Source organism: Triticum aestivum, chromosome 4D (genome assembly GCF_018294505.1).
Source record: "Triticum aestivum cultivar Chinese Spring chromosome 4D, IWGSC CS RefSeq v2.1, whole genome shotgun sequence".
NCBI lineage: Eukaryota > Viridiplantae > Streptophyta > Magnoliopsida > Poales > Poaceae > Triticum > Triticum aestivum.
The window spans coordinates 439,191,184-439,212,787 of record NC_057805.1 but is presented as its reverse complement, the minus strand read 5'-3'; positions in this window follow the sequence as shown (position 1 = coordinate 439,212,787).

The window sequence follows — 21,604 nt, the reverse complement described above, 5'->3', positions numbered from 1 at the left end:
TCCTCCGGCGCCCCTCCGGCCGCCGCCGGCCTCGCCTCCCCCGGGCCGCCGCGCCGCCTCTTCCTCCTTCCCCGTCGCCGGCATCGAGCTCGGGAGCCGATCCGATCGATCTGGTACGGTACTGCCCCGTTGACTTCCTCCCTCGCGTCCGTTTTTATTTCTAAGTCCCAGAATTCCATCAGCAAGTGCCTATGTTCCCGATGCCATAACTTTGTGCATATAGCTCCGCTTCGCGCGTATAATATGTCAAATTGTTCGTCTCGTGATGTTCTTCATTTTTTTCAATTGCATCATTTTCATTAGAGGTCATCTTGATGCCCAAATCTTCGTTGGAAGAGGGCTAGTTGCTATTATTCTCTGGTTCTTATCAGAACTTGGAGATTTGTCATTTTTGTATCATTTATTCTGTGCATCTTTTGAGCATGAGGTCTACATGTGTTTTGAAGTATGCCATGCCATCTTTCCAGTGGTGTAGTCCATGTATTTTTGTGATCTCTGTGGTGACTAGCACAAGCATGCAAAGTAGGCCCCGTAATATTTCTGATTTCAGGGACTTAGTGTTTTCTCTAAGTCCTTGTCTGCTGTAATTTTGTTGCCATGTAAACTTGATGCTAGAGAGAGATCCATGCATATTTTGGAGATGTTCAGTAAGGATGTTTTGTAGCTATAGTTGTAATTGATCCATTCCGGCAATTGTTTGCAATTTTAGAGTAACATAGAATGACTCAATCTTGCTCTACTTTTATTATAAAATATTTCTGGCAGATGCTTAACATGACATGCATTTTTACCAAGCTTATTGTAGTTGATCCATACATGATATGTAATTGTTCTTGCCATGGATAGCTTCATAACTATGCCATCTTGCTGTAGGTATGCTTGGTTTGTCATGCGTTGCTCTGTAGTGAGTGCATCAAGCTCACAAAGAGGCCTACATATTAATATTTCTGCCATGCTCTGTTTTCTGCTAAGTCTGGAACCTGATAACGAAACTTGCTATGTTTACATGCTTGCCATCATATCTTCTGGTCCTTTTTGGCTTATGGTCAGTAAGGGACGTTTGTCATGTGCATTTAGTATAACACTACCATGCCTTGTTTTTCTATGTTAAGTTCCTGTAGCATGTTGATTTTGTGCTCTGAACATTGCTACCTGATGCTGATTTCTGCCATGTCCAGTTTTTCACCAAGTCTGTGAAGCTGTAATCTTTTGCACTTTTGCCATGCTTGTTTGAGCTTGATATGTTGTGAACTAGCCGTAGCTCAGTGTTCATCTTTTGTCAAGCATCTCCTGTAGATTACTTCCATGTGCTTTGTTGCTATGTTGGGGTGCTATAGCATTGTTATTTGTTGCATTTTAAGTGCTATCTTGCTGTTTATCGCAGATTGGTGTCATACTTGTTTTGCTTGCCATTTGCAAACCGTGCATCCGATTCCGGTGATCTTTATATCGATTTCGACCGAAATCATCTCATCTTTCCAGTGGCATGTTTGGTTTGCCAAGTTACTGCCATGTTCATCATTTTCCTTCCGGAGCACGCATATGCATCGCATATCATATCTTGCATATCATTCATGTCTTGCATCATGTTGCTTGTGCATTTCTCGTTGTTGATTGTGGTTCCATTTGTTTGTGTTCTTGTCTTGGGTAGAGCCGGGAGACGAGTTCGTGAACGAGGAACCTGTCGAGTACGCTTACGAGGATCAAGCTTTCGACGACTCTGAGAATCTTGCAGGCAAGATGACCACCCCTCGAAATCACTTCTATCTTTGCTATTCTAGTTGTTCGCTCTATTGCCATGCTCCGCTACCTATCACTTGCTATATCATGTCTCCTATTTTAGCCATGTCAGCCCCTAACCATCCTCTCCTAGCAAACCGTTGTTTGGCTTTGTTACCGCTTTTGCTCAGCCCCTCTTATAGCGTTGCTAGTTGCAGGTGAAGTTGAAGTTTGTTCCATGTCGGAACATGGATATGTTGGGATATCACAATATCTCTTATTTAATTAATGCACCTATATATTTGGTAAAGGGTGGAAGGCTCGGCCTTATGCCTGGTGTTTTGTTCCACTCTTGCCGCCCTAGTTACTGTTATACCGGGATTATGTTCCTTGAGTTTGCGTTCCTTACGCGGTCGGGTGATTTATGGGACCCCCTTGACAGTTCGCCTTGAATAAAACTCCTCCAGCAAGGCCCAACCTTGGTTTTACCATTTGCGACCTATACCTTTCCCCCCCGGGTTTTCTAGAGCCCGAGGGTCATCTTTATTTTAAACCCCCGGGCCAGTGCTCCTCTGAGTATTGGTCCAAACTGTCAGTCGCCGGTGGCCACCAGGGGCAACTCTGGTCTGGCCTATCGGAAGCTTGGACAATCCGGTGTGCCCTGAGAACGAGATATGTGCAGCTCCTATCGGGATTTGTCGGCACATTCGGGAGGCTTTGCTGGTCTTGTTTTACCATTGTCGAGATGTCTTGTAAACCGGGATTCCGAGACTGATCGGGACTTTCCGGGAGAAGGTTTATCCTTCGTTGACCGTGAGAGCTTATGATGGGCTAAGTTGGGACACCCCTGCAGGGTTTTATCTTTCGAAAGCCGTGCCCGCGGTTATGAGGCAGATGGGAATTTGTTAATGTCCGGTTATAGATAACTTGTCACTTGACCCAATTTAAAATACATCAATCGCGTGTGTAGCCGTGATGGTCTCTTCTCGGCGGAGTCCGGGAAGTGAACACGGTCTGTGTTATGAATGACGTAAGTAGGTGTTCAGGACCTCTTCTTGGTCATTACTAGATGACGTCCGTTCCTTTGCTTCTCTTCTCGCTCTCATTTGCGCAAGTTAGCCACCATATATGCTTTTGCCGCTGCAGCTCCACCTCTTGCACCTCCTTTTCCCTATAAGCTTAAATAGTCTTGATCTCGCGGGTGTGAGATTGCTGAGTCCCCGTGACTCACAGATACTTCCAACAACAGTTGCAGGTGCCGACGATGCCAGTGCAGACGATGGCGTCGATCTCAAGTGGGAGTTCAACGAGGAACGTGGTCGTTACTATGTGTCTTTTCCTGATGATCAGTAGTGGAGCCCAGTTGGGACGATCGAGGATATAGCATTTGGGGTTGTCTTATTTTCATCTGGATTTTGACCGTAGTCGGTCTATCTGATTGTATTTTGGATGATGTATGAATAATATTTATGTATTGTGTGAAGTGGCGATTGTAAGCCAACTCTTTATCCCATTCTTGTTCATTACATGGGATTGTGTGAAGATGACCCTTCTTGCGACAAAACCACTATGCGGTTATGCCTCTAAGTCGTGCCTCAACACGTGGGAGATATAGCCGCATCGTGGGAGTTACACTGTAGTATCTAAAAAGAAAACACAAAAAGATTTCCTTGATGTTGGGGATATAACTACTGGGTATGACCCACCCAGGAGGGGCCAGGTCATGCCACTGGCGTCTTAAGATGAAGAGGCCCTAGAATATATGAAGATGGTGGTTCACAGAGCAAGCTTACTGAAGGCCCAAAGACCCATGGATGACTTGAGGCCCACGGGTGTGAGCCGCCATATGTTTAACTTGTATTGTAAGGCAAGCTTAGTTAGATACCGAGCCGGACTCATTTTATATGAGCCGGCCGTGACTCTGTAAGCCGCCGGGCATCAACCTGTATATAAAGGGGTGACCCAGCGGTGGGTTAACTAAAGAAACAACTCATCAAGAACTAGGTCAAGCGTATTTGCTCCCTCATAATCGAAACCCAAGCAATACAACCTAAAGCAGGAGTAGGCTTTTACCTCGTTGAGAGGGGCCTAACCTGCGTAAACTCTCTATGTCCTTTGTCCCGTTTAACCCCTTCAAGCTAACCTAGCTGCGATGGATCCACACATAAGTCCTTTTGCTAGGACATCTGCATGTTAAGTCCACGACAGTTGGTGCCCACCGTGGGACCAGTGCACGGTGGTTTTGAGTTCTTGAAGGGCAACTTCACAGGGATCAAGGGATATGCCATAGGCCGGATGACCAAGAGTCACCGCGGCAAGCTCTACATTGACGACGCTGGCTGGGGCCCCGAGGCCGGCTCAATCAAGTACGTATACCGGGTCCCCTTCAACAGAATCCACGTCTTCATCGGCAAGATCGGTGAGTCGGAGCCTGAGCCGGACACCTGCACCGACATCGTCGAGGCTGCTCAGCGTGCATGACCCGCCAGGGTTCAACCCGCCGTGAAGCACACTTTCATGGGTTTTACTCAAGGAGTGGATCTTGAGGAAGGATCTGTGTTCGGTGGAGAGACGACTATCTACTCTGGTGATGAGTCCTCAACCGGCGAGACCGATACCATATATCAATTGCAAGATGGTTGGCTTGGGGGCTGTTCCGATGGTGATAGTATTCCGTGAAGGAAATATGCCCTAGAGGCAATAATAAAGTTGTTATTTATATTTCCTTGTATCATGATAAATGTTTATTATTCATGCTAGAATTGTATTAACCGGAAACTTAGTACAAGTGTGAATACATAGACAAAACAGAGTGTCCCTAGTATGCCTCTACTTGACTAGCTCGTTAATCAAAGATGGTTATGTTTCCTGACCATAGACATGTGTTGTCATTCGATGAACGGGATCACATCATTAGAGAATGATGTGATGGACAAGACCCATCCGTTAGCTTAGCATAACGATCGTTTAGATTTATTGCTATTGCTTTCTTCATGACTTATACATGTTCCTCTGACTATGAGATTATGCAACTCCCGAATACTGGAGAAACACCTTGTGTGCTATCAAACATCACAACGTAACTGGATGATAATAAAGATGCTCTACAGATGTCTCCGAAGGTTTTTGTTGGGTTGGCATAGATCAAGATTAGGATTTGTCACTCCGTGTACCGGAGAGGTATCTCTGGGCCCTCTCCGCAATGCACATCACTATAAGCCTTGCAAGCAATGTGACTAATGAGTTAGTTGCAGGATGATGCATTATGGAACGAGTAAAGAGACTTGCCGGTAACGAGATTGAACTAGGTATGATGATACCGACGATCGAATCTTGGGCAAGTAACATACCGATGACGAAGGGAACAACGTATATTGTTATGCGGTTTGTCCAATAAAGATCTTCGTAGAATATGTAGGAGCCAATATGAGCATCCAGGTTCCTCTATTGGTTATTGACCGGAGATGTGTCTCAGTCATGTCTACATAGTTCTCGAACCCGTCGGGTCCGCACGCTTAACGTTCGATGACGATTTGTATTGTGAGTTATGTGTTTGGTGACTGAAGTTTATTCGGAGTCCCAGATGAGATCATGGACATGACGAGGAGTCTCAAAATGGCCGAGAGGTAAAGATTGATATATTGGAAGGTTATATACGGACACCGGAATGGTTCCGATAAGGTTCGGAGATTTTTCGGAGTACCGGGAGGCTACCGGAAACCCCTGTGAAAGTTAATGGGCCTAATGGGCCATAGTGGAGGAGAGGAGGCAGGCCATGGGAGGTGGCACGTGCCCCCCTTGCCCAATCCGAATTGGACAAGGGGAGCGGTGCGACCCCCCTCTTTCCTTCTCCTTCTCCCTCCTTTCCCCTTTCCCCTCTCCGTTGGAAGGAAAGGGGGGCCGAATCCTACTAGGAACAGAGTCCTAGTAGGACTCCCCCTCTTGGCGTGCCCCCCCTCGGCCGGCGTCCTCCTCCCCACCTCCTTTATATACGGGGGCTGGGGGCACCCCAAAGGCACACCAAGATTTCTCTTAGCCGTGTGTGGTGCCCCCCTCCATAGTTTATGCCTCCGGTCATAGCGTCGTAGTGCTTAGGCGAAGCCCTGCGTGGATCACATCAACACCGTCGCCACGCCATTGTTCTGACGGAACTCTCCCTCGACCCTCTGCTGGATCAAGAGCTCGAGGGACGTCATCGAGCTGAACATGTGCTGACACGGAGGTGCCGTACGTTCGGTACTTGGATCGGTTGGATCGTGAAGACGTTCGACTACATCAACCGCGTTAACATAACGCTTCCGCTTTCGGTCAACGAGGGTACGTGGACACACTCTCCCCCTCTCGTTGCTATGCATCTCCTAGATAGATTTTGCATGATCGTAGGATTTTTTTTTTGAAATTGCATGGTACGTTCCCCAACATTCCGGACCCCTATGAGCCGCCGAACAGAGTTGCGATCTTCATGGCGGCACACAACCGGTACTCAATTCAACAACTGTTCCTGCTATGACTTCCAGTTCAACGGTCGCGGCGACAGCCAGAGCGAGCGGCTCTGCACGCCCGCCGGCTCAGGTTCTGACCGAGCTTTTGGACGCTTTGGCTACTTTAATGGGGGCAGAGGTAACCCTAGACACTCAAGCACATCATAAGGTGGATGTTGCGAAACTGCGAGATGAGATAGCTCAAGCCAAGGAAGAACTTGCTGCTGAGAATGCTAGGATGGCGACAGAGCAAGCCGCCTTGGACATGCAATCACATCGGATCCAGGCATAGTTGTTCCGGCTCACCTTAGATCAGAACACTTCGAACGCTGTTATGAGGAGGAGGCATCAGACCTGTGTATCCACAGAGTTTGAGGCTAGGAACCGTTTCTACACACCTGGGGCAGGGCGAAGCAATCCACCTGAGGTAAACCGGGCTGTTGAGGCGCCTGGGACCGGAGCGGCGGTTCAACCAGATGTTGCAGACCCGCCCCGTTTGAATTTAACCCCGCCTCAGAGCGTACCGACGCCGCCGGGTCATTATTCTAACCCTCTGGACAATATATTGCCGCGGCTACACGATTGGCGGCTCTCCCCGTTGAAGGAGAGTCTCCAGCCACGATGGAGATACGGAGGGCCGGAGAGCTTCTTCAGAGAGCGGTGGCTCAACAGGCGGCTTACTCATACAGTCGTGATCGGATTCATTCAACCCCTCGTCCAAGCCGAAGCTACAGCAGGCATATTGAGTGTCCAGCGGTTTCAAGCAGTGAGTGGCACCATAACCAACGTCGTAGGCATGACCCGCCGCGTGCTGATAATAATGCTCAGGCTTTGGTGGATCAGGGCAGGGCATGTCAGGAGGCTGAGCTGGTGGCTCAGTTGGCGGCTCAACAACAATCTACGGTCCACCCATCAGTGTCTGTGGAGGCAGGAGTAACCTCTAGAACCCTTGGTGTGCCATGCTTAGTGCTGGCTTACGTAATGAGCGCTTTCCCAAGGATTTTAAGGGCCCCCGCAAGGTGCCTAATTACACGGTGGATCAGCCCCAGAGGCCTGTATTGAGAGCTATGCTATGGCCATGGAGATGTTGGACGTCAGTGATGCTGCGTGTGCTAAATACTTCACCATGATGTTGGATGGGCTGGCATGCACTTGGCTGAAAGGATTGCCCCCTAACTCCATCAGGTCGTGGGCTGAATTGAAGACGCGTTTTATCCAGAATTTCAAAGATATGTGCAAACAACCCATGTCGATTCTTGATTTAGACTCTTGTGTCCAGGGTGAGGGCGAATCAACAACTAATTGGGTGCGCCAGATCTCGGCCGTTATCCATTCATCGGACAGTATCAACGCCGGTTCAGCCGTCCTGATGTTGGAAAAGAATTACTGTTTCCTTCCCCTTAAGCAGATGCTGGGGCGGCTTAAGCGCCACTGCAATGATATGGGATAGCTCATGGTGGCTCTCGTCAAATATGCCGACTCTGATAGTACTAAGGACCCTGAGTCTGATGAGGAGAAGACCGACAAGGGGAAGAAGAGTGGCAATGCAAAGGGACAGCAACACAATACGGCGGGTCAAGGTAATAATGGTAAGCGCAAGCAGATGGACGGCGGTTCAGACTTTGAGGCCAATACCAACACGCAGGGTAACAATCAGCATCGTAAGGGGAAATCGTCAACGCCCCGGTTTGGAGGGCCAAAGTTCAACCTTGAGGCGATTATGAATCAGCCTTGCCCAAAGCACGGTACGCAAGAGAAGCCGGCCAGTCATCTAAGGAAAGATTGCTTCATCATGAGGGAGTATAGAAATTCCGGTTATTTCCAGAACAATCATGGTCCGCATGGCGGGTCAGGATCCGGCTCTCACGAACCTGGCTTTGGAGGTGGCGGCTCAAGCTCCAGTTTTCAGGGCCAAGGCAATCAGGGCGGTTTTAATCAGCAACCTAGTCAAGGGAATCAGCAGCAGTAGACCGGTTATCAGATTAATCCAAAGCAGCGGAATAGTGGTCAATATCAAGTGTTTACCACGAGCTTATGCAAACGAGACCAGAAGATTCATAAGCGGGCGGTGAACGTGGTTGAGCCGGCAGTCCCTCGATACTTGCGATGGTCTGAACATCCTATTATATGGAGCCATGAGGATCACCTGCCCCGGGTTGACAATCCGGGTCAATTGGCTTTGGTGGTTGCGCCTAAGGTTGGAGGGTACAAGTTTACTAAGGTGCTTATCGATGGAGGCAGCAACATCAATATCCTTTACTATGATACTTTTCTCCGTATTAATTTGACTTACAAGGATCTTAAGCCGTCTTCTACTGTTTTTCATGGGGTGGTGCCTGGTAAGTCGGCATACCCGGTGGGCAAGATAGCTTTGGAAGTGGCCTTTGGCAATGATCATGATTATAGAGCTGAGACATTGACTTTTAAAGTAGTCAAGATCAAGAGCCCTTATCACGCCCTGTTTGGACGGTCGGCTTATGCTAAATTTATGGCACGGCCTTGTTATGTTTATCTACAGCTTAAGATGCCGGGTCGTAAGGGTACTATCACAGTACATGGCAACAGGAAGATAGCTTTGGAGTGTGAAGAGGGCGATGCTGCTTATGCTAAGTCTGTTTGTGCAACAGAGGAGTTGAAGTTCTACAAAGATAATGTTGACCCGGCAGATATGACACCTTTGAAAAAGCCAACTACAGAGCATGACCCCTTGTTGAAGTTTAATTGGCAAATGACACTAAGCAGGTTGACTTTGTTCCTGGCAACACATCCAAGCAGTTTAGCATCAGTGCCAATATGGATCCGAAATAGGAAAGCGCGCTCATCGAGTTCATTCATGAGAATCGAGACATCTTTGCATGGAAGCCTTCACACATGCCAGGTGTACCAAGGGAAATCGCTGAGCACACTCTCAATGTTGATCCAAAGTTTAAACCGGTCAAGCAATTCCTTCGTCGTCTTAATGAAGAGAGACGCAAGTCCATTGGTGAAGAAGTAGCCCGGCTCTTGGCGGCTGGGTTTATTATGGAAGTTTTTCATCCTGAGTGGTTGGCTAACCCAGTGCTGGTACTTAAGAAGAACGGCACTTGGCATATGTGTGTAGATTATACAGACCTTAACAAGGCCTATCCGGCTAACCCTTTTGCTCTCCCTCATATTGATCAGATCATCGATGCTACGGCGGGTTGTGAGCATTTGAGTTTTCTAGATGCTTATTGTGGTTATCATCAGATCAAGATGGCAGTTAAGGACCAGGAGAAGACAACCTTTATCACTCCTTCTGGAGCCTTCTGCTATGTGTCTATGCCTTTTGGGCTCAAGAGTGCCTAGGCGACTTATCAGCGTTGTGTTCAGAATTGCCTCCACAATCAAATTGGACGCAATGTTCATGCTTATGTGGATGACATAGTTGTAAAATCAAGGAAGAAAGAGACCTTGTTAGATGATTTGAACGAGACCTTTCACAACCTCCGGGTCTACAAAATGATGCTTAACCCGGCCAAGTGCTTTTTCGCTGTTCCAGCTGGTAAGCTGTTGGCCTTTTTGGTTTCTGAGAGAGGCATTGAAGGTAACCCGGAGAAAATCAGGGCTATCACTTCTTTGGCTAAGAAGGCATGAATCAATGACGTCCAGCATTTGGCGGGTCGTATTGCGGCTTTGAGCCGGTTTATAAGTCACCTGGGAGAGAAGGCTATCCCTTTGTATCAGATGTTGAAGAAAAAAAACCATTTTGTCTGGAGTGATGCTACCAATCACGCGTTTGAGGCGTTGAAAAAGCAGTTGGCTGAGCCGCCAATCCTTGCAGCTCCAATTGATAAGGAGCCCTTGCTGTTATATGTGGCTGCTAATGTTGGCCAACGTAGTAATTTCAAAAAAAAAATCCTACACACACACCGGATCATGGTGATGCATAGCAACAAGAGGGGAGAGTGTGTCCACGTACCCTCGTAGACCGAAGCGGAAGTGTTAGCACAACGCGGTTGATGTAGTCGTACGTCTTCACGATCCGACCGATCCAAGTACCGAACGCACGGCACCTCCGAGTTCAGCACACGTTCAACTCGATGACGTGCCGCGAGCTCCGATCCAGCAAAGCTTCGCAGGATAGTTTCGTCAGCACGACGGCGTGATGACAGTGATGATGATGCTACCGACGCAGGGCTTCGCCTAAGCACCGCTACGATATTATCGAGGTGGATTGTGGTGAAGGGGGGCACCGCACACGGCTAAGAGATCAAGAGATCAATTGTTGTGTCTATGGGGTGCCCCCCTCCTCCGTATATAAAGGAGAAAGGGGAGGAGGGGGCGGCCAAGGAGGAGGAGGCGCGCCCAAGACGGGAAATCCTACTCCAAGTAGGATTCCCCCCTCTTTCCTAGTCCTAGTAGGAGAGGGGAAGGAAGGGGAGGAGAAGAAGAAGGAAAGGGGGGCCGGCCCCCTAGTCCAATTCAGTTTGGGCTAGGGGACCGCGCACCCTTAGCTGGCCGCCTCTCCTCTTCCTCCACTTGGGCCCATAAGGCCCAATAGCTTCCCCGGGGGGTTCCGGTAACCACCCGGTACTTCGGTATATGCCCGAAACCTCCCGGAACCATTCCGGTGTCCAAACATAGTCGTCCAATATATCGATCTTTACATCTCGACCATTTCGAGACTCCTCGTCATGTCCATGATCATATCCGGGACTCCGAACTACCTTTGGTACATCAAAACACAAAAACTCATAATATCGATCGTCACCGAACTTTAAGCGTGCGGACCCTACGGGTTCGAGAACTATGTAGACATGACCGAGACACGTCTCCATTCAATAACCAATAGTGGAACCTGGATGCTCATATTGGCTCCTACATATTCTATGAAGATCTTTATCGGTCAAACTGCATAACAACATACGTTGTTCCCTTTGTCATTGGTATGTTACTTGCCCGAGATTCGATCGTCGGTATCTCAATACCTAGTTAAATCTCGTTACCGGCAAGTCTCTTTACTCGCTCCGTAATACATCATCCCGCAACTAACTCATTAGTTACAATGCTTGCAAGGCTTATAGCGATGTGTATTACCGAGTGGGCCCAGAGATACCTCTCCGACAATCAGAGTGAAAAATCCTAATCTCGAAATATGCCAACTCAACAAGTACCTTCGGACACACCTGTAGAGCACCTTTATAATCACCCAGTTATGTTGTGACGTTTGTTAGCACACAAAGTGTTCCTCCGGTAAACGGGAGTTGCATAATCTCATAGTCATAGGAACATGTATAAGTCATGAAGAAAGCAATAGCAACGTACTAAACGATCAAGAGCTAAGCTAACGGAATGGGTCAAGTCAATCACATCATTCTCCTAATGATGTGATCCCGTTAATCAAATGACAACTCATGTCCATGGCTAGGAAACTCAACCATCTTCGATTAACGAGCTAGTCAAGTAGAGGCATACTAGTGACACTCTGTTTGTCTATGTATTCACACATGTATTATGTTTCCGGTTAATACAATTCTAGCATGAATAATAAAAATTTATCATGATTTGAGGAAATAAATAATAACTTTATTATTGCCTCTAGGGAATATTTCCTTCAGTCTCCCACTTGCACTAGAGTCAATAATCTAGATTACACACTAATGATTCTAACACCCATGGAGTCTTTGTGCTGATCATGTTTTGCTCGTGGAAGAGGCTTAGTCAACGGGTCTGCAACATTCAGATCCGTATGTATCTTGCAAATCTCTATGTCTCCCACCTGGACTTGGTCCCAGATGGAATTGAAGCGTCTCTTGATGTGCTTGGTTCTCTTGTGAAATCTGGATTCCTTTGCCGAGGCAATTGCACCAGTATTGTCACAAAAGATTTTCATTGGACCCGATGCACTAGGTATGACACCTAGATCGGATATGAACTCCTTCATCCAGACTCCTTCATTTTCTGCTTCCGAAGCAGCTATGTACTCTGCTTCACACGTAGATCCCGCGACGACGCTTTGTTTAGAATGGCACCAACTGACAGCTCCACCGTTCAATATAAACACGTATCCGGTTTGCGATTTTGAATCGTCCGGATCAGTGTCAAAGCTTGCATCGACGTAACAATTTACGACGAGCTCTTTGTCACCTCCATAAACGAGAAACATATCCTTAGTCCTTTTCAGGTATTTCAAGATGTTCTTGGCCGCTGTCCAGTGATCCACTCCTGGATTACTTTGGTACCTTCCTGCTAGGCTAATAGCAAGACACACATCAGGTCTGGTACATAGCATTGCGTACATGATAGAGCCTATGGCTGAAGCATAGGGAACATCTTTCATTTTCTCTCTATCTTCTGCAGTGGTCGGGCATTAAGTCTGACTCAACTTCACACCTTGTAACACAGGCAAGAACCCTTTCTTTGCTGATCCATTTTGAACTTCTTCAAAACATTATCAAGGTATGTGCTTTGTGAATGTCCAATTAAGCATCTTGATCTATCTCTATAGATCTTGATGCCCAATATATAAGCAGCTTCACTGAGGTCTTTCATTGAAAAACTCTTGTTCAAGTATCCTTTTATGCTATCCAGAAATTCTATATCATTTCCAATTAGTAATATGTCATCCACATATAATATCAGAAATGCTACAGAGCTCCCACTCACTTTCTTTTAAATACATGCTTCTCCAAAAGTCTGTATAAAACCATATGCTTTGATCACACTATCGAAACGTTTATTCCAACTCCGATTGGCTTGCACCAGTCCATAAATGGATCACTGGAGCTTGCACACTTTGTTAGCTCCCTTTGGATCGACAAAACCTTCTGGTTGCATCATATACAACTCTTCTTCCAGAAATCCATTCAGGAATGCAGCTTTGACATCCATTTGCCAAATTTCATAATCATAAAATGCGGCAATTGCTAACATGATTCAGACAGACTTAAGCATCGCTACGGGTGAGAAAGTCTCATCGTAGTCAACCTCTTGAACTTGTCGAAAACCTTTCGCAACAAGTCGAGCTTTGTAAACAGTAACATTACCGTTAGCGTCTGTCTTCTTCTTGAAGATCCATTTATTCTCAATGGTTTGCCGATCATCGGGCAAGTCAACCAAAGTCCACACTTTGTTCTCATACATGGGTCCCATCTCAGATTTCATGGCCTCAAGCCATTTTGCGGAATCTGGGCTCACCATCGCTTCTTCAAAGTTCGTAGGTTCGCCTTGTTCAAGTAACCTGACCTCCAGAACAGTATTACCGTACCACTCTGGTGCGGATCTCACTCTGGTTGACCTACGAGGTTTGGTAGTAACTTGATCTGAAGTTTCATGATCATCACTATTAACTTCCTCACTAATTGGTGTAGGTGTCACAGGAACCGGTTTCTATGATGAACTACTTTCCAATAAGGGAGCACGTACAATTACCTCATCAAGTTCTACTTTCCTCCCACTCACTTCTTTCGAGAGAAACTCCTTCTCTAGAAAGGTTCCAAATTTAGCAACAAAAGTCTTGCCTTCGGATCTGTGATAGAAGGTGTACCCAATAGTCTCCTTTGGGTATCCTATGAAGACACATTTCTCCGATTTGGGTTTGAGGTTATCAGGTTGAAGCTTTTTCACATAAGCATCGCAGCCCCAAACTTTATGAAACAACAACTGTGGTTTCTTGCCAAACCATAGTTCATAAGGCGTCGTCTCAACGGATTTAGATGGTGCCCTATTTAACGTGAATGCATCCGTCTCTAAAGCATATCCCAAAAATGGTAGCGGTAAATCAGTAAGAGACATCATGGATCGCACCATATCTAGTGAAGTACGATTACGGCGTTCGGACACACCATTACGCTGTGGTGTTCCGGGTGGCGTGAGTTGCGAAACTATTTCGCATTGTTTCAAATTAAGACCAAACTTGTAACTCAAATATTCTCCTCCACGATAAGATAGTAGACACTTTATTTTCTTGTTACGATGATTTTCTACTTCACTCTGAAATTCTTTGAACTTTTCAAATGTTTCAGACTTATGTTTCATTAAGTAGACATACCCATATCTGCTCAAATCATCTATGAAGGTGAGAAAATAACGATACCCGCCGCGAGCCTCAACATTCATCGGACCACATACATCAGTATGTATGATTTCCAACAAATCTGTTGCTCGCTCCGTAGTTCCGGAGAACAGTGTTTTAATCATCTTGCCCATGAGGCATGGTTCGCAAGTACCAAGTGATTCATAATCAAGTGATTCCAAAAGTCCATCGGAATGGAGTTTCTTCATGCACTTTACACCAATATGACCTAAACGGCAGTGCCACAAATAAGTTGTACTATCATTATCAACTCTGCATCTTTTGGCTTCAATATTATGAATATGTGTATCACTACTATCGAGATTTAATATAAATAGACCACTCTTCAAGGGTGCATGACCATAAAAGATATTAATCATATAAATAGAACAACCATTATTCTCTGATTTAAATGAATAACCGTCTTGCATCAAACAAGATCCAGATATAATGTTCATGCTCAACGCTGGCACCAAATAACAATTATTTAGGTCTAAAACTAATCCTGAAGGTAGATGTAGACGTAGCATGCCGACCGTGATCACATCGACTTTGGAACCATTTCCCACGCGCATTGTCACCTCGTCCTTAGCCAATCTTCGCTTAATCCGTAGCCCCTGTTTCGAGTTCCAAATATTAGCAACAGAACCAGTATCAAATACCCAGGTGCTACTGCGAGCATTAGTAAGGTACACATCAATAACATGTATATCACATATACCTTTGTTCACCTTGCCATCCTTCTTATCCCCCAAATACTTGGGGCAGTTCCGCTTCCAGTGACCAGTCTGCTTGCAGTAGAAGCACTCAGTCTCATTCATAGGTCCAGACTTGGGTTTCTTCTCTTGAGCAGCAACTTGTTTGCTATTCTTCTTCAAGTTCCCCATCTTCTTCCCTTTGCCCTTTTTCTTAAAACTGGTTGTCTTGTTGACCATCAACACTTGATGCTCCTTCTTGATTTCTACCTCCGCAGCCTTTAGCATTGCGAAGAGCTCAGGAATTGTCTTATCCATCCCTTGCATATTATAGTTCATCACGAAGCTCTTGTAGCTTGGTGGCAGTGATTGAAGAATTCTGTCAAGGACACTATCATCCGGAAGATTAACTCCCAGTTGAATCAAGTGATTGTTATACCCACACATTCTGAGTATATGCTCACTGACAGAACTATTCTCCTCCATCTTGCAGCTGTAGAACTTATTGGAGACTTCATATCTCTTAATCCGGGCATTTGCTTGAAATATTAACTTCAACTCCTGGAACAACTCATATGCTCCCTGACGTTCAAAACGTCGTTGAAGTCCCGGTTCTAAGCCGTAAAGCATGGCACACTGAACTATCGAGTAGTCATCAGCTTTGCTCTGCCAGACGTTCATAACATCTGGTGTTGCTCCTGTAGCGGGTTTGGCACCTAGCGGTGCTTCCAGGACGTAATTCTTCTGTGCAGGAATGAGGATAATCCTAAAGTTACGGACCAGTCCATGTAATTGCTACCATCATCTTTCAACTTTTCTTTCTCAAGGAACACATTAAAATTCAACGGAACAACAACACGGGCCATCTATCTACAACAACATAGACACGCTTAATACTATCAGGTACTAAGTTCATGATAAATTAAAGTTTAGTCAATCGAATTATTAAAGAACTCCCACTTAGATAGACATCCCTCTAATCATCTAAGTGATCACGTGATCCATATCAACTAAACCATGTCCGATCATCACGTGAGATGGAGTAGTTTTCAATGGTGAACATCACTATGTTGATCATATACTATATGATTCACGCTCGACCTTTCTGTCTCAGTGTTCCGAGGCCATATCTGCATATGCTAGGCTCGTCAAGTTTAACCAGAGTATTCCGCGTGTGCAAAACTGTCTTGCACCAGTTGTATTTGAACGTAGAGCTTATCACACCCGATCATCACGTGGTGTCTCAGCAGGAAGAACTTTTGCAATGGTGCATACTCAGGGAGAACACTTATACCTTGAAATTTAGTGAGAGATCATCTTATAATGCTACCATCGATCTAAGCAAAATAAGATGCATAAAATATAAACATCACATGCAATCAATATAAGTGATATGATATGGCCATCATCGTCTTGTGCTTGTGATCTCCATCTTCGAAGCACCATCATGATCACCATCGCCACCGGCGCGACACCTTGATCTCCATCGTAGCATCATTGTCGTCTCGCCAATTATTGCTTCTACGACTATCGCTACCGCTTAGTCATAAATTAAAGTAATTACAGGGCGATTGCATTGCATACAATAAAGCGACAACCATATGGCTCCTGCCAGTTGCCGATAACTCGGTTACAAAACATGATCATCTCATACAATAAAATTTAGCATCATGTCTTGACCATATCACATCACAGCATGCCCTGCAAAAACAAGTTAGACGTCCTCTACTTTGTTGTTGCAAGTTTTACGTGGCTGCTACGGGCTTAGCAAGAACCGTTCTTACCTACGCATCAAAACCACAACGATATTTCATCAAGTTAGTGCTGTTTTAAACTTCACAAGGACTGGGTGTAGCCACACTTGGTTCAACTAAAGTTGGAGAAATAGACACCCGCCAGCCACCTGTGTGCAAAGCACGTCGGTAGAACCAGTCTCGCGTAAGCGTACACGTAATGTCGGTCCGAGCCGCTTCATCCAACAATACCGCCGAACCAAACTATGGCATGCTGGAAAGCAGTATGACTTGTAACACCCACAACTCACTTGTGTTCTACTCGTGCATATAACATCTACGCATAAACCTGGCTCGGATGCCACTGTTGGGGAACGTAGTAATTTCAAAAAAATTCCTACGCACACATAGGATCATGGTGATGCATAGCAACGAGAGGGGAGAGTGTGTCCATGTACGCTCATAGAATGAAAGCGGAAGCGTTAGCACAACGCGGTTGATGTAGTCATACATCTTCACGATCCGACCGATCCAAGTACCGAACGCACGGCACCTCCGAGTTCAGCACACGTTCAACTCGATGACGCCCCGCGAGCTCCGATCCAGCAAAGCTTCGCAGGAGAGTTTCGTCAGCACAACGGCGTGATGACGGTGATGATGATGCTACCGACGCAGGGCTTCGCCTAAGCACTGCTATGATATTATCGAGGTGGATTATGGTGAAGCGGGGCACCGCACATGTCTAAGAGATCAAGAGATCAATTGTTGTGTGTATGGGGTGCCCCCTCCTCCGTCTATAAAGGAGCAAGGGGAGGAGGAGCGGCCAAGGAGGAGGAGGCGCGCCCAAGGGGGGCAATCCTACTCCAAGTAGGATTCCCCCTCTTTCCTAGTCCTAGTAGGAGAGGGGAATGAAGGGGAGGAGAAGAAGAAGGAAATGGGGGGGCGGCCCCCTAGTCCAATTCAGTTTGGGCTAGGGGGGCGCGCGCCCCTAGCTGGCCCCCTCTCCTCTTCCTCCACTTGGGCCAATAAGGCCCAATAGCTTCCCCTGGGGGTTCCGGTAACCCCCCGGTACTCCGGTATATGCCCGAAACCTCCCGGAACCATTCCGGTGTCCAAACATAGTCGTCCAATATATCGATCTTTACGTCTCGACCATTTCGAGACTCCTTGTCATGTCTGTGATCATATCCGGGACTCCGAACTACCTTCGGTGCATCAAAACACAAATACTCATAATACCGATCATCACCGAACTTAAGCGTGCGGACCCTACGGGTTCGAGAACTATGTAGACATGACCGAGACACGTCTCCGGTCAATAACCAATAGCGGAACCTGGATGCTCATATTGGCTCATACATATTCTATGAAGATCTTTATCGATCAAACCGCATAACAACATACGTTGTTCCCTTTGTCATCGGTATGTTACTTGCCCGAGATTCGATCGTCGGTATCTCAATACCTAGTTCAACTCGTTACCGGCAAGTCTCTTTACTCGTTCCGTAATACATCATCCCGCAACTAACTCATTAGTTACAATGCTTGCAAGGCTTATAGTGATGTGTATTACCGAGTGGGCCCAGAGATACCTCTCCGACAATCGGAGTGACAAATCCTAATCTCAAAATACGCCAACTCAACAAGTACCTTCGGAGACACCTGTAGAGCACCTTTATAATCACCCAGTTACACTGTGACATTTGGTAGAACACAAAGTGTTCCTCCGGTAAACGGGAGTTGCATAATCTCATAGTTTATCATGATTTGAGGAAATAAATAATAACTTTATTATTGCCTCTAGGGCATATTTCCTTCAGCTAATAGCAGATCCATCAGTGTAGTGGTTGTTATGGAAAGGAAAGAATCAGGCAATGAATATCCGGTTCAGCGGCCGGTTTACTATGTCAGTGAGGTACACATTGAATCTAAGCAGAGATACCCACATTGGCAGAAGTTGGTTTATGGAGTATTCATGGCTAGTCGTAAGTTAAAGCAGTATTTCCTTGGTCATCCCATCACTGTGGTCAGTTCTGCACCCTTAGGGGATATTATTCAAAACAGAGAAGCCACAGGCCGGGTGGCCAAGTGGCCTATTGAGCTTGGACGCCATGGTTTAAAATATATGCCTCGGTCGGCTATCAAGTCTCAAGCACTTGTGGATTTCATCAATGACTGGACAGAGTTGCAGATGCCTGAGGAGAAGCCGAATAACACATATTGGACTATTCATTTTGATGGGTCTAGACAATTGGAAGGCTCGGGGGCTGGAGTTATTTTGACTTCCCCACGAGGTGATAAATTTTGTTATGTCTTAAGATTGATGTTCCCTTGTACTAACAATGCAGCTGAGTATGAAGCCTTGCTCCATAGTCTTCAGATGGCTAAAGAGATGAATCTAAGCCGGGTGACGTGTTTTGGCGACTCGGATTTGGTGGCTCAGCAAGTTTCAGGAACTTGGGATTCCAAGGATCCACTCATGGCGGCTTACGCCGAGAGGTTGGTGCTATTGGTGGTCATTTGAAAGGCTATCGAGTGGAACATGTTGATCGCAGGAAAAATGAGGTGGCTGATACTTTAAGCCGGCTGGGTCCCAGCGTAAGCCGGTACCACCCAATGTTTTCCTTGACATTTTGCATAACCCTTCAGTTAAATTGCCTATGGAGGAAGATCTTGTAGTTCCTGACCCGGAGGCACAGTTGGTGGCGGCTCTTCATGCTATTCCTGATTGGACAGTTCCATATTTGGCTTATGTGACCCGGGTGAGTTGCCTGAGGATGAAACTTCGGCCAGGCAGATAACCCGGCAGTCTAAGTCGATGACTATTGTCAATGGCGAGTTGCACCGATGCAGTGTCACAGGGGCATTTCAGCGTTGTGTTTCTCCTGAGGAAGGCCGTGAGATTCTACGGGAGATTCATGATGGAGATTGTGGTCATCATGCCGGCTCTAAGTCTCTCGTGGCTAAAGCTTTTCGTCATGAGTTTTTATTGGCTGACGGCTCTTGCTGATGCAGAGGACTTGTAGCGACCAGACCTCAAATGGCCTGTGCTGCTGTGCATCCCTGGATCAGTAATGCTGACACGCACAGTACAAATGGAGGATTTATAACAGAGTAGCAATCACACACTTATTACATCGAATGTCTCCGAAGAGATTAAGTATAAACATGGCTTAAGGCCATCTAATAACGATAACAGCGGAAGACTTGGAAGATAAGTGAGTCCATCAACTCCAGCGGCATCACTGAGTATAAGACCACGACCTAAGGCACCTTACTCGTCGTCTGAAAAGTCTGCAACATGAAACGTTGCAGCCCGAAAACGGGCCAGCACATAGAATATGCTGGCAAAGCAACACATAGAGAACAATGAACAATGACAAAGCTATACTATATGCATATATGGCTGGTGGAAAGCTCTATGGTTACAGTTTTGCGAAAAGCCAATTTTATCCTACTGCAAAGGAATAAATTTTATTTAACTATCATGGTGGTTGAAACATTGAGAAGGTACCTCCAACTCAATCCCAATTAAGTAACATCATTAACCCAACAAAATTAATTATAAGTATCACGGTGATGAGATTCAAATGATAATCCAGGTACTAGATACTCAAGTTGTCCATAACCGGGGACACGGCTAATCATGATCAGTTTGTACACTGTGCAGAGGTTTGTGCACTTTTCCCCACAACACTCGATCGCCTCCGCTTGATTCTCGCACTACATGATGTTTGAGAAACGGATGACCGAGACACAGTCTTTCAGAAACAGTCACTCTCTACTCTGGATGGATCGGTACACCTACTTTCCCCTACATCTGCTAGTCCACCTCTTCAAGACATCCTGTAACCTACTCAGCTATGCTAGAGCCCATAATAGCTTGCGGCTGCACACGGAAGTTTCTAGCATGAATAATCTTATGATCCCTTTGAGCCTGGGTGGCGGACCTTATTCAAACAGACAACACTGGGTTCTCCAGGTGCCTCAATCCACCCAGATGTGAGTTTTAGTTGCCACCTTAAGTTGAACCATTATTAAACACTCACATCTGTCATGAATATCTCTCAAACCCAATCCACGTCTACGAGCATAGCATGGCAATAAATAAAAGCAACGTAGAAGTAACTCCCAAGGGTTTGATATAAACAGGTAATAGGTACTACCTCAACTACTTCCCAATACCCACAGTTTAATTAGATCCTAATCATGCAATGTGTGAGGAAAACAGATCTAATGCAATAAAACTGGGTATGAACGGGGTATGATCAAAGTGTTACTTGCCTTGCTGATGATCCGCAAAACCTAGCGAGTCGAAGTAACAAGCGGCACACTCCGGGTACTCTAACGCAAACAAACAAGCATACAATCAGTACTCATCTAATGCACAGGTAAAACACGAAAGAAAGATCCAACCAGAAAGTTCAACTTAAGAAGTCCGGTTTGCAAAAAGAATCAACTCGAAAGAAGCAACGGAAATCAAACGGTGAAAGAAAGAAACTCCGTTTGCTAATCTGGATCTAGGTCAAATTTTACTGTTGCAAAAACTTGTTTGAGTAGATTAAACGGAAAGAGAATTTTGAGACGAAACTCTAGGTGCTTGAATCACCTGATTCCGATAAACGAGCGAGAAGTTAAACAGATTCGAAAATTCGATCAGAAATCGAATCTGAGAAAATAACGAGAAAATCCGACGAAAAAGAAAAAACGGACGAACGGTTAAATAACGGACGTTCGTTAACAGAGAAAAACTGACGAACGCGTTCGTTAAAACGAACGGTTCGGTGAACGCTCGTAAAATAAGAAAACCGAAAAAAACCGATCTAGGGTTTTTTTTAAACAAAAGGTTTTTTTTTCAGAAAACCGGTCAACACGAGACGAGGCAGCGGCGGTACCTCGACGGGGCTCGCTCCGGCGAGGGCTCCGGCGGGCGCGGGCTAG